This window comes from Canis lupus, chromosome 7 (genome assembly GCF_003254725.2).
Source record: "Canis lupus dingo isolate Sandy chromosome 7, ASM325472v2, whole genome shotgun sequence".
In the NCBI taxonomy this organism is placed as follows: Eukaryota; Metazoa; Chordata; class Mammalia; order Carnivora; family Canidae; genus Canis; species Canis lupus.
This window is the reverse complement of record NC_064249.1, coordinates 76,720,931-76,733,267: the sequence shown is the minus strand read 5'-3', so window position 1 is coordinate 76,733,267 and position 12,337 is coordinate 76,720,931. Positions and strand designations below refer to the sequence as shown.

Genomic DNA, 12,337 nt, shown 5'->3' with positions numbered 1-12,337 from the left:
GACTCTGCCAAAACATCATGGAATTTACCAAGTGGCATAGCCTGAGAAGTACAAACATTCCAAGAGACACTTAATATTAACTATCCTGGATTAGGGAGGGCTTGCCAGGATGTGTCTGGGGCCGAGGTTACAAATCATAAGGCGCTGTTGCAGGTGTAAAATATTATGAAAAGAGAGTCTATTCCAACAGTTTTACTTAAAGATATCTGAATCTGTACACAACTGGAATTTAGGACCTGTTTTTGAGCCCTGCACCTCTTCCTCATTATTAACATGAATATAATCCAGTGTCTGTTTTGCATGTGATAAACTGTGACATTAAAAGCAAGAAGAGTAATGATGGTCACAATGGGGTTTCTTTTACTTTGCAAATAACTTTAATCCTTTCCGTAAACCTGGTCAATCAACTTACACATGACTTTTCTTGTAAAATATTTTTTGAAGGTAGGGTTACTATATCACAGATTGACTAGTATATTTTGACTACATTGAGCATAGTGACACACACAGAATATAGGGCACTTGGAGGGACGCGTTCGCTGCATTTCCACGTCAAAGATTTTTTCACCCCTCTCTTTACTATGACTTCTGAGTGTGTCTGGGGCCTTCAGGAGTGGACGGAGGGCCAGAGAAGGGACGGATTCTAGTATCAGTGATGTAATAGAGGGCACACATGGCTGTCACAGACTTAGCTGGCTACATATTGAACTGAAGTGGCAGTGGGGCAGCGAAAGGGGGAAGTGAAGGGAGGGAGGAAAGGAGCCGAGAATATAGAGAAGCAAGGGGGAAGTGAGAGGATCATGGGACTCTCTCTGAATGAAAAGTAGAAGCGGTCCTGTGGCCAGGGCCGTGGTGGCAGATGAGCTGGTGCTTTGCTGACCTGTGTCTTCTGAGCTTTGTGCACCTTGGATTTCCCAGAAATACAGCTGTCTGTGATTTTTTTTTTCATGGAACCAGCATGGTCACTTTCCTCCTGTTTCTGAAGATGCTCCAGAAGAGACAGCAAAAATGAGAAGAGAAAAAGAAAGTATTGGAGAATTAGGTGAATCTTTTCTGGCCAGGCACTTCAAAGCTAGGAAGAGCTACTTTTTTGAATTTGCAGATTTTTGTTAATTTAATACCCTGGCTTCATTGTCTTGGTGTTGTTTCTCTTTGGGGGGGGGGGGAGGATCAGATGAAAAACGGTTTGCTATTTTTCCTTCTGGCTGCAGAATAGCATAATACGGTGACAAAACTGCAAAGATTTGATGTTAAATACCATAGCTCTGTAATTGCCAAACCAAAATACTAGGTGCGTGCCAAGCTATGCAGTCACAAAACTGCTGCATATTTCTGGTAAACTTCATAAAAACCTCTTCAAGTAATTTTAAGGTTTTTAACTTTTTAAAGTTTTGCAATTCAGAAGAAGCCTTCCTTTAATTATATCTGAGACATATGAAAAACCCTAAATGCTAAAATCATTTAAAAAATTTGTATATACAAAAAGACGTAAACCATTTGAAAATTAAAAGGCATTTTGCCTTCACAGTTTTCTAAGGTCTGCATATTTCTGGGGCATATTTTTCTCAGAAAATCTAATCGTATAAGCAGTTTGTCATTTGCATACAACTAAATTAGAAGGAAGCCTCCTAAAGTCAGTAAAGCTTTATTGAGCACTCTCTATGTGTTTGAGGAAAAAGAGTTGTTTTTATATTATTCTAGAATTATTTTATACCTAAAGGAGGCTCTTAGTTTTCATCGACTTCAAAATGTTACTACCCACAGAAAAAGTTAAAAGGATTATACAATAAATGCTTATACGTCCATTACATAGATCCAAAACTTTCTTCTTTTTTAAAGATTTTATTTAGTTACTTGAGATAGAAAGAGAGAGAGAGAAAGAATGAGCAGGGAGTAGGGAGAGGGAGAAGCAGACTCCTCACTGAACAGGGAGACCAATGTGAGGCTCAGTCCCAGGAACCTGACATCATGACCTAAGCCCAAGGCAGATGCTTAACTGACTTTCCACCCAGGCTCCCCAAGATCCAAAAATTTCTTACATTCATATTTAATATTTGTCCTCTCTCTCTCTTACTCTTTCTCTCTTGTATAGATATATATTCATATGTTCCAAGAATTCAAACAATATAAAACTAGATACACACACACATACACACACACACACACACACACACACTTGTTGCTATGTTAACCATTTGATCTCCTGATGAAGCTACAAGAGACAAATTGAAGAAATGCCATACGTTAGAATATATATAATATAGAAGATGTTGTGGTACCCCTTTCCCCAAAGGTGTCCTTTATTGGCTAGTACACCCAATGTCCAGTCACTGCCTCTCTACTGCCCCCTTCTCCAGAAAATTGCCTTTTGATCTTTCCTGAGATGAGTTACCTCACAGCCCTTTGCCTCAGGCGGGGATAAGTCAGCAACGCAACCCATGTTCCATAGCTGCTTATCCCCACCTGTAGGTTGACTTTTGCATCTATTGAGATAATCGTGTATTTTTTCTTATTTATTCTAATACTAATAGATTTTCAAATTTGAAACTATACTGCAATCCTAAAACAAGCACTGTTTTATTATGAAGTATTATTCTCTTTACATAGTGTTGGATTTGATTTAATATTTTCATAAGAATTTTTAGTCTATGTTCTTTGGGGATATTGATCTACAATTTTCTTTCCTTGTAATATTTTTTATTTTGGTGTCAGAACAACAATGGCCTCATAAAATAACCGGGGAAGTGTTTCTTCCTCTGCTGTTTTTAGAAAGTTGGTATGTAGAATTGATAGCAACTCTTCCTTAAATGTTTTATGGAATTTACCAATAATATCTGGAACTACGGTTTTCTTGGTTTGGAGATGTTAATTTAAAAAAATAATTTGTGGGGGCTCCTAGGTGGCTCAGATGGTTAAGTGTCTGCCTTCAGCTCAGATCATTAACCCTGGGGGTCCTGGGATGGAGCCCGGTGTCCATAGGGCTCCCAGCTCAATGGGGGGCATGCTTCTCCCAGTCCCTATGCCCCTCCCTCCCTGCTTGTGCTCTCTCTGTGTCTCTCTCCCTTTCTCAAATGAATAAATAAAAAATCTTTTAAAAATAAAATAAATAACTTTTTTTTTTTTTTTTTTACTGGATATGAAGCAAATCAAACCCTTTATTTCTTCCTGAGGCAGTCTGGACTCTGTCCTAGCCCTGGCAACCACTGGCCTTTTTATAGTCCCCATAGTTTTGCCCTTTCCAGAATGTCATACAGTCGGAATCATACAGTATGTAGCCTTTTCAGATTGGCTTCTTTCACCTAGTTATATATATATATATATATATATATATATATATATATATATATATATAGTTCCTCCATGTGTTTTCATGGCCTGATAGCTCATTTCTTTTAGCTCTGAATATGATTCCATGGGCTGGATGTGCCTCAGTGTATTTCCCTGCTCACCTCCTGAAGGACGCCTTGGTTGCTTCCAAGTTTTGGCAATTGTGCATAATCTGTGCAAATGTGCTGTAAACATCCACATGCAGGTTTTTGTGTGGACTTAATTTGCCGACTCTTTTGAATCAGTACCGAAGAATGTGAGTGGTGAATATATTTAGTTTTGTAAGAATTTACTAAACTGTCTTCCAAAGTAGCCATATCATTTTGTATTTCCACCAGCAATGAATGAGAGTTCCTGATGCTCCACATCCTTGTCAGCATTTGGTGGTGTTGGTGTTCTGCATTTTGTTCATTTGAATAGGTGTGAGGTGGTATCTCATAGTTTTAATTTAGATTTCTCTGACGGCATATGATGTAGAGTACCTCTTCATGTTCTTTGATGAGGTTGGTCTTTAGTCCATTTTTAAAATCAGGTTGTTTATTTTCTTATTGTTGAGTTTTAGAATTTATCTGTGTATTTTGGATACAGCCTTTTATCAGATGTGTCTTTTGCAAATATTTTCTCCCAGAAAGCTATAGAGATGACAAGTAAGTTATAGGGTTTTTTTTTTTTTAATGGGTACCTTAGAATTTACAATATGCAAGTCCACTTTCAAATAACCCTATACCGCTTCACAGGGAGGGTGAGTTCTTCATAATAACCCACAATAACCCATAATAACCGTATGCCATGCGATCTCAGACACTTGTTTATCAGAGCAATTGAGAATAAGTAGCTCCCTCATCAATGGAACTTTGCTTAAATTTCACTAGCATTTTTTATATCCACAGATACGGCCTCTCAAATCAAGATTCTAAATACTCTAAATATTCAAATTTAAATATGGGAAAGCCTCCATGAAAGCAAATGGGATTCATGATTGTAGTGTGGGCAAATTCTCACATTGCTGTTTCTCCTTATGGCTAAGTTTGAGCCTAGTTTGAATTCCTATGTAATAAATGTCTTGTGGGCATGGATATTTTTCTTTTGTGTCTCTACGGATGTAATTTCTTCTCCGTAGACAATAAAAATAAATTCACCTCCTTTAATCTTTTTCCATTTGCAAGTCATCATTTTCCTTTGCATCTGTGCTTATACGGTCTTCTCATAAGGTAGCACATTTTATGGTGAACAGTAGTGACTGTCCGGTTCCATGGAGTGCTCAGGCATGCAGGAACTTGTTCGTCACCTGCTTTAGTAATTGTCAGGCTGTGTGGTGCTGGAAGTGCTGCACCTGCTTAGCAAGAATCCGGTGGGCTTGCTGCTTCCATTTCTCTGCTCCCTACAGTGAGGCCGGCAGGGGTAGCACCAAGAGAAAGTAAGCATTCACTTTCTCATCTCTCACCAGGATGGTAAGGAATAAGTGAAAGGCAAACAAAACAAAAATTTCAAAGCTTTAAGAGAAATACTCGATAGAGAGTCTGAAAGTTTTCATTCTTCCAAATCAGTTGCCTTGTGCAAAGAGAGTTGTTAGAATCACAGGATTTTGAAGTGCTGTACACATTGTACCTCTTCATTCAAGCTATAAACAAAAGTGGCTTATATTTCACATAAGTGCTTATTACTATGTGCACTTTACGTGAAGTATTCCATCTAAATAACATATAAGCATAGGCTATATCAATATCCTCACTCCATTGATAGGGAAAATGAAGCCTAGAGAGATTGAAGGCCCCAGAACTAGTGAGTGGTAGGCCAGGATTTGAATTTTGGGTCCATGCTCTTAGCCACTGCACCAGATTGTCTCCTCAAATAGCACGTTTTCTGTGCTGGGCTTTCTTCTAGGAATTGGATCTGAGTGATGAACAAAACACGTTTTGCAGCCCTCATAGACTTTTAATCTAGTATGACAGCATTTACAAATAGACAGATGTGTGCACACACATACAGCTAAAACTTGGAGTACTGATAACTGCTATGAAGAAAAAGAACCACTCACTGAGAAGTAGAATAATGAGAATTTGAGAGGAGAGAACAGAAGCTACAGACTGGGGAGTTAGGAAAGATTTCTCTCAGGAGGGGATCTGAACCACGATGGAAGAATGAGAACAACACCTTTCACAAGAAGACAGGGAAGATGTGCTTTTTGGGGAGAGAAACCAGATGTGTAAGCCTTAAAAAGAAAAAGAAGTTGGTGTTTTCATGTGGAGTGAAATCAAAACCACTTGCCTAGCTGCATGTCCAAGGCATTCAGCCAATATCAATGCCCACTTCTAATCCTTTTTAATATAGAAAGTATATTAGAAATAATACGTGTTGTCCTTGGCCAGGATTCATGACTACTCTGTAAGGAGGAGTTGTCAAACCACATTTGGGCCACCTTGTGGGACAGGATTGGCTGCAACATGCACAGCCAGGATGGCCCAGCCCCTGGCAGCTGTCTGAATCTCGCAGAACAGAGAAGCAGACCTAATTGGCAACTGTCCATTTGGGCAAGGAAAGACCTGACATGAGTCTCAGTAACACCCCAAGCCAATGAAGAGAGAACACTGGTTTTGTGACCCAAGACTTTTTGTGTGTGAGATCTTGCAGGCTGTGCTAGGTGGAGATGGCTCCTAAAAAGGTCATACTCTAGACTGGTCATGGAGCAGGGACTCCATTTTTTTACTATTGTGTGCCCAGATCCAAGGACAGTGCCTGAAATAAAGCAAATTCCAAAAACAAAAACCAAGCCAAAACAAAACAAAACACCCCAAAATATTGCATAAGTTGATGGATGGGATTTAGAGCAGTGAAGAGAAGGGGAGGAGTTGTTGGGCCACTGTCCTTTGAGAACAGAGGGCATTTCAAAGCTTTTACTGAACACCTTGTTTCTCATGACTCACTGACTTATTATTTTGTTTGATTAGTTGGTTTCTTGATGCCTGTGTATGGGTTTATTAGAAGAGAAGGGAAGGTATTTGGTAAGGGAAGAATGGCTCCCGCAAAGTGTGTTTTAGGAGAGACCATGAGTGCTTTCGGTGGTTGCCTGGTCATTGAAAAGTGCAATAGCCAACCCAGAAGCTATCCTCAGCACCTGGCCTTTACCGCCTCACCAAGCACACTGTGTACTGGCTAGCTACCTCTTTGCAGTGCATTGCCCTTGCTTGAATGGCAGCCACCTCCCTAGGGAGGTTATGGTCCTACCACGTGCCCTGGGCACCTCATGGCCAGTGACTGGTGATTAAAAGGTACAACAGGAGTCCCCTTTGTAAAACAGTGCCATCTCTGTGATGTAATTTGCATTTCTGGGTGCTTCGTGTGATATTAGAGTCCGCATCCTGCTTTAGAGCCCCTCCTCTGCCCACCTGCTTTCTCACCCCTCTTCTTCTGACAGCCCCCCTCCAGCAGTCATTTGCACCAAAACCCATGCTCAGGCTGGGCTTCTAGGGACCTTAATCGAAGGCAGCTGGTTCATCTTCCTTCTTGACAAGGACTTTGCTCTCTGCCTGGCCGATTGCCCCCAGTTGGATGTCTATTTCCCAGACTCTATGAGCTTAGGGACTTCATGTTTACCTCCTTGTACTTATGCCAAAAACAAATGTCAGGGGAAACATTCCCTCTAGGAACTTCCTTGCTAATGGGACCAGATATTGGCAGTGTATTGATCAGTGTCCTTTTCTATTGCACAACATTTACTTGGTCACTGGAAAATATTATTTCCATTCTCCATACTTTTCTATTCTTTTTAAAGGACACTCATACTCCAATCATTGCTGTGTGCTGAGAGAGAAAGCTCACATTTACATATACTAAATACAATAGGAGGTTTGAATCTCACCCATTTCCTTTTCACTTCTGGGAGCATAATTCCGTAAACCCTTTCATTTATCAAGAAATCAAAGAAGCTTTTAATACCCTATCTTCTGAAAGATATGTATTATTTTAAAGATCATGGGAATCTGCAGACCGATCTTCCCTGTGCATGTTTCATATAATAGTGTATCCGTGCAGAGAAGGGGCATCTGCTTGCGGAGAGGATATTTCAATCTTTGACTCTTAGTGAAGTAGTAAGCTAGAAACTTTTATCTGGCTTTATTCCTACCTAACTCCCAGGAATGATTTGCAAATTAATGAGATAATGTCTGAGAAGCACTCTGAGCTCTTAAGAGAAAGGAACCAGATAAGTGCAAGGTATCATCATTTTAGTCGCTATATTCTGCTTGACTTTCATGCTTCTGGGAAAACAATTAAGCTGCTTTTTCCTTTTCAGCAGTCCTGTACCCAAGTGGCCAGACCCTTGGTTTCTGTACAGATTGTGAGTTTGCCGCTCTCTCTGGCCACATTTCATCATCATTGTTTTAACAGAAACAAAACTACAAAATTTTAAGTGACCTGTGATAGGTCATAGAGCTTTTAAGTGCACATACTGGGGTTTGAATGCTGAACCACTTAACTTCACATTCCTTCCTCTCATACCTTTGTTTTTCTGAGGATAAGAAATAGCTTCCCTAACTTCCCTGATTCCATGATGAGGAGAAACTGGGAGGAAGTGAATGAAGTTGAATCACACTGTGTGGCAGTTCCACCTGGGGCAGGTATGTGTATTCATCTTGTGCTAAGGGCTTGAGGGCAGAGCCCTTTCACCTCACGGCGCATGTTCGTCATTCTTAATGAATTCTTGAGTCCCCTAAAAGCCCGGTGTTCAAGAACCACAGTATATGCATATTTTGTTGGATCTCAGGGTCAATGCCATGACATGGATGCTGAGGGTGGGTGCACATCCTGAGGCACCCCCAGAGTATGTTTGGTGCCTGTCTGTGGCATACGTTGTGCCTGTTGCCCTGGGGCCACCATAGGGCTGTGAAAAGAACTCTGGTCCAGTCTGTTCATCTGCCTGCTGGTCCAAATTCTGCCCCTTGCTTGCCAAGAGACCTCGAACAAGTCAAACCTTCCTGCAAGGCAGGTGCCATGGGAGTTGGGGAGGAGGGGAAAAGTATATTTTATTTGTTTTTGTTTTTTTTTTTTTTTAATGGTACGTTTTAGAAGCGAGAAAGGAAGATGAAGTCACCACCTCTTAACCTGAGGGGCTTTCTCCTCCAAACACACCTGGACACACTAACCAGTTCATATTTCATTTCCCTGTCACTGTCTTCTTCCAGCCTGGAAAGCAGGCTGGGCACTAGAGGTGGAGAAACTGTCTTGCACACCTGAGAGTCGCCATGAAGAGAAACATCAGTGGCCCAACAATGACCGGACAAAAAGTACCAAAGCAGCCTGAGCTGCTGGAGATGTTATGGCAGAGAAACACTAGCATAGGACCACCCATGGAAATAGGTCTTATAAATGACGATTCTTGTCCTAAATTTGTTGTGTACCCTGATTTATTAGGTGATGATACTGAGATGTGTGTATATACTTATGCTAAATATTAATACCATATATAAAAATATAAATATAATCATATTTATGTATAAATGTATATTATGCATATAAATACAAAGGTCATACATATTAACATACTCTAAATATAAATATCATATATAACAATATACATTTAGCTATTACCAGATACAGATAATGTATTCAATATCTATATATTTATTTTATAACTTATAAATATATAATTACTCATGGTTGGGGCATAAACACAAAACCCTTTCCTGATAGGTGTGTGTATGTGTGCATGTGTGTGACCCAAAAAGCATGGAGGCTGTCCCTCCATAAAGTCTCCAAAATCAATGGCAGTAGTCATACAAAACTTTATAGTATCTGGTACATTCGATCTTCATAATAACACTGAGAAATAAGGATTGTTAATATTATTGCTTAGGTTTTATAGCTGCCGAAGCTGTAGTTGAGAGAGGCTCTGTGGCTTGTGCTGTGTTCCTTGGCAAGGAGGCCATGGAGGCAGCCGTACACCCAGACTTCCTGGCTTTCTGGCTCATGTCCTGTTCCTCAGTTGTATTATTTTTCCATTCTGAATCAGAACTTCTTCCTCAAGTCACTAATGCTGACAATGTTCTAGAAACTATCCTAAGAAACATATTGCTCACTCCATGGGGAAAAGAAATGCCCTAAAGGCCTTGCATCTAACTTTCTTCCAAGTTGTCAAATCTAATATGATTTGCTCTTCCGGTGCATAAAATATATGGAGTCAGGACTCATGGGGAAAAATATGCTTGATACACATTATTTGTTGGAGAATTCTTCTCAAAGCTGATGGCTGTTAACTAAAAATTATGGTAGTGACAATAACGATATTCCATATTGGTTTACATTTCATAGTTTATAGGCTATTAAATATGTTCACATGGGTTTCCTCATTTTGTTTTTCCAACAACCTCATGTGTTTAGTTGGGCTTGCTTATGCCAAATCATAAATCAGTGTCACCACATAATTACTGAGAAAACTAAATGGTATATGAATTTAATGACAACAAAAAGAATTTGATTGTCCAACAAATACCATAGAATGTCACGACAACCCAAGAAAAAAGGGCAAAATACTGAAACCTACCACTGACTGAATGAAACTATATTAATTTGTTCTGTTATTTAGCATATTTCACTTCACCTAATGTAATCATAGCTTAGCTAGAATTTTCTGGTTTTTTAAAATATCAGAAACGTCTTGCTACTGATTTTTTCATAATTAAAATATTTGAATACTATTCTGAATAACCTAAAGTGAGCATCTATTAACATTTCCTTATTGCTAGAGAATCAGGTGTTATCTCCAGTTTTTTCACTATTATCAAACAACGTTTTAATGAGTGTTTTATGATGAAAAGAACTAATCCAAACTTCCCAATTTTGGATTAGTTCTAAAGAACTGGATTGGTTTATAGGATTCATGTGGGATGTGTTTTCTCACATTCCTTTGTGAAAGGAGTCTTCAAATTTACATCGGATTAAACAAGAAACACATGTTTGCCTTTCATCATAATTTTGCCAACATCATTTTACTACATTAAAAGTTAATTATGTATTTCATGGGTGAAAAACTACCTCATTTTTGTTTTAGTTTTTCTGATCTTAGTTTTGATGAGGTTGATTATCTTCCTGTGTATTATTTTTCTCCTAGGTAAATTTCATGAATTATTTAAACAATATGGATAACAACTGCAACTCATTGTCATATATGTTGTGAATATCCTGAATATTCCCTTGAGTCAGTTGTTTTCTTTTCACATTTTCATGAGGCTAATTCTTATCATATTTTTTAATTGAATGGTTAAAGTCTAAAAATATTGAAAAATTTTCTGTGTAGGTTTGCGCAAGCCTAGTTTTGTGAAGGTGTATATGGTGAGGGATAATGGGGAGTTTGAAGGATTCATGGAGTGAAGAATATGAAAGAGAGGTAGCTTCCTAAGGTCCAGAAATGCTAGCAGGAAACCTGAACCATAGTTTTTTTTTTTTTTTTTTTTTTTTTTTTTTTTTTTTTTTTTTTTTTTTTTTTTAATCTGGGCAGCTTATTTAGAGCAGAACCTGGAATTACATAATTGAATCCTAAGGGGGATAAGCAGGTAGACTGATAGGTTTTGATCATATGAGCAGTTGGGATTCTTCTTGCAATGGAGTTAGATGTCGGAGTGAAGCAACACGAGTGGATACTCAGCCGGAGAGGAGGAGCTGAGTGGACGACCAGGAAAAGGATGCCTAGGAAAAGGATCCCAGGACTGGATTCACTCATGTGCCACCTGACAAGTCACACAACCTCTCCCCCACTGATCCCCATCCAAGAGGAGCTCCAGACTTGGTTTAATGCTCTGTTCCTCCTATCTTGAAATTTTTAATAATTTTATCTTTGAATTTGTGTTTTGCAAGTGACATCCATGGGATAATGGAACATGATGTAAGCAGAGAGATACATGTGATATGCTCGTCCACTGTACCTTGCCTCCCTGTTCACATTTGACCCTCCTGATGCCTGTGAGAACAGCCTTCCAGTGGACCCATGATGCAGAGGAGTACACGGCAGGTGTGTTACTTATGACAGGAGATTGGGGGATCACTGACAGCCCCCAGAGTCCATACCTTCTATTTGAACAAAAGGGCAGAGAGAAGGCAATGGCATTGTAAAAACCACTAATGACCAAGGGTCCCTATCTGTCGTTCTTTTGTGACTTCCCTGGGTTAGCCAACTACATATGCTCTGATCGATAACATGGACAGAGAGAAAAAGTCACCCCACACTTCCTTTTCCTCTTAGTCTTTTCCTACCTATCAGTAAACTGCAAGTACAGAGTGCTGGTAGCAAGTATGTGTATCAAGAAGTGAAATAGAAACAGTTGAATTTGTTTTGTGTCAACTGTTTTCCTGAGAACAAAATACAAATGCAGCACAAGCTATAGAATATGAATTATGTGATTTTAAAGATTCTGCATATGAAGTACATGCTCTTATATTTGCATTTAAAACTGGCATTGCAGAATAACAAGATTTATGGTTAAATCCACGAAAATAGTTTAAATAATGTTAATTTCTTTCGCATAGAACATCATTAAATGGCAAGTTAAAAATGTTGCAGCAATTGGAGAGGCAGTGGAAGAAAAAGAGAAGAACTTTATATTCTAGTGTCTTAGCAGCACTTTTCTTCTGCTTTGTGAACAAGGAACCCACATTTTGCGCTGGAATAATTTTGCCCTGGGACTCAAAAACTGTGTAGCTGGCCTTGGATTCATTCCGGGAGGGAGGGGAGACCAATTATTTTAGGCTGTCCCTGAATGCCGCTGCTGTTGTGAGATGTGTAACACCAGCAACTTGTATTTTGGAAAAGACATCTTCTAACATTTGTGGTTTGTTCACCTTTAATTTTGTAGCACTCTTTGTTTTTAAAATGTCTGCTTTTCTCAGCTTCTTAATAGGATACAAAAAGAGGCATTTTCTCCCCTATTAGAAAGGGAGGTAAAGCAAAACATAGGTCTTTAGCCAGGAGGAAGACCGTGCTTCGCTGGGGGGTTCTAACCTGGATGTCATGCTTTGGTCT

The 12,337-nt window shown here is 39.3% G+C and overlaps 1 long non-coding RNA gene across 2 annotated transcripts; it reads left to right on the top strand.

Annotated features, from left to right (window-relative positions):
- Positions 1–705: 705 nt before the first annotated feature.
- Positions 706–12,337, top strand: LOC112648332 (uncharacterized). 2 transcript variants are annotated; one of them, XR_007411721.1, is made up of 4 exons: positions 706–1,042; positions 7,840–7,943; positions 11,176–11,329; positions 11,845–12,337. It is a non-coding gene; the product is annotated as an uncharacterized LOC112648332 (long non-coding RNA). The 2 variants fall into 2 exon arrangements; XR_003128934.3 differs by lacking the exons at positions 11,176–11,329; positions 11,845–12,337 and adding an exon at positions 8,508–8,690.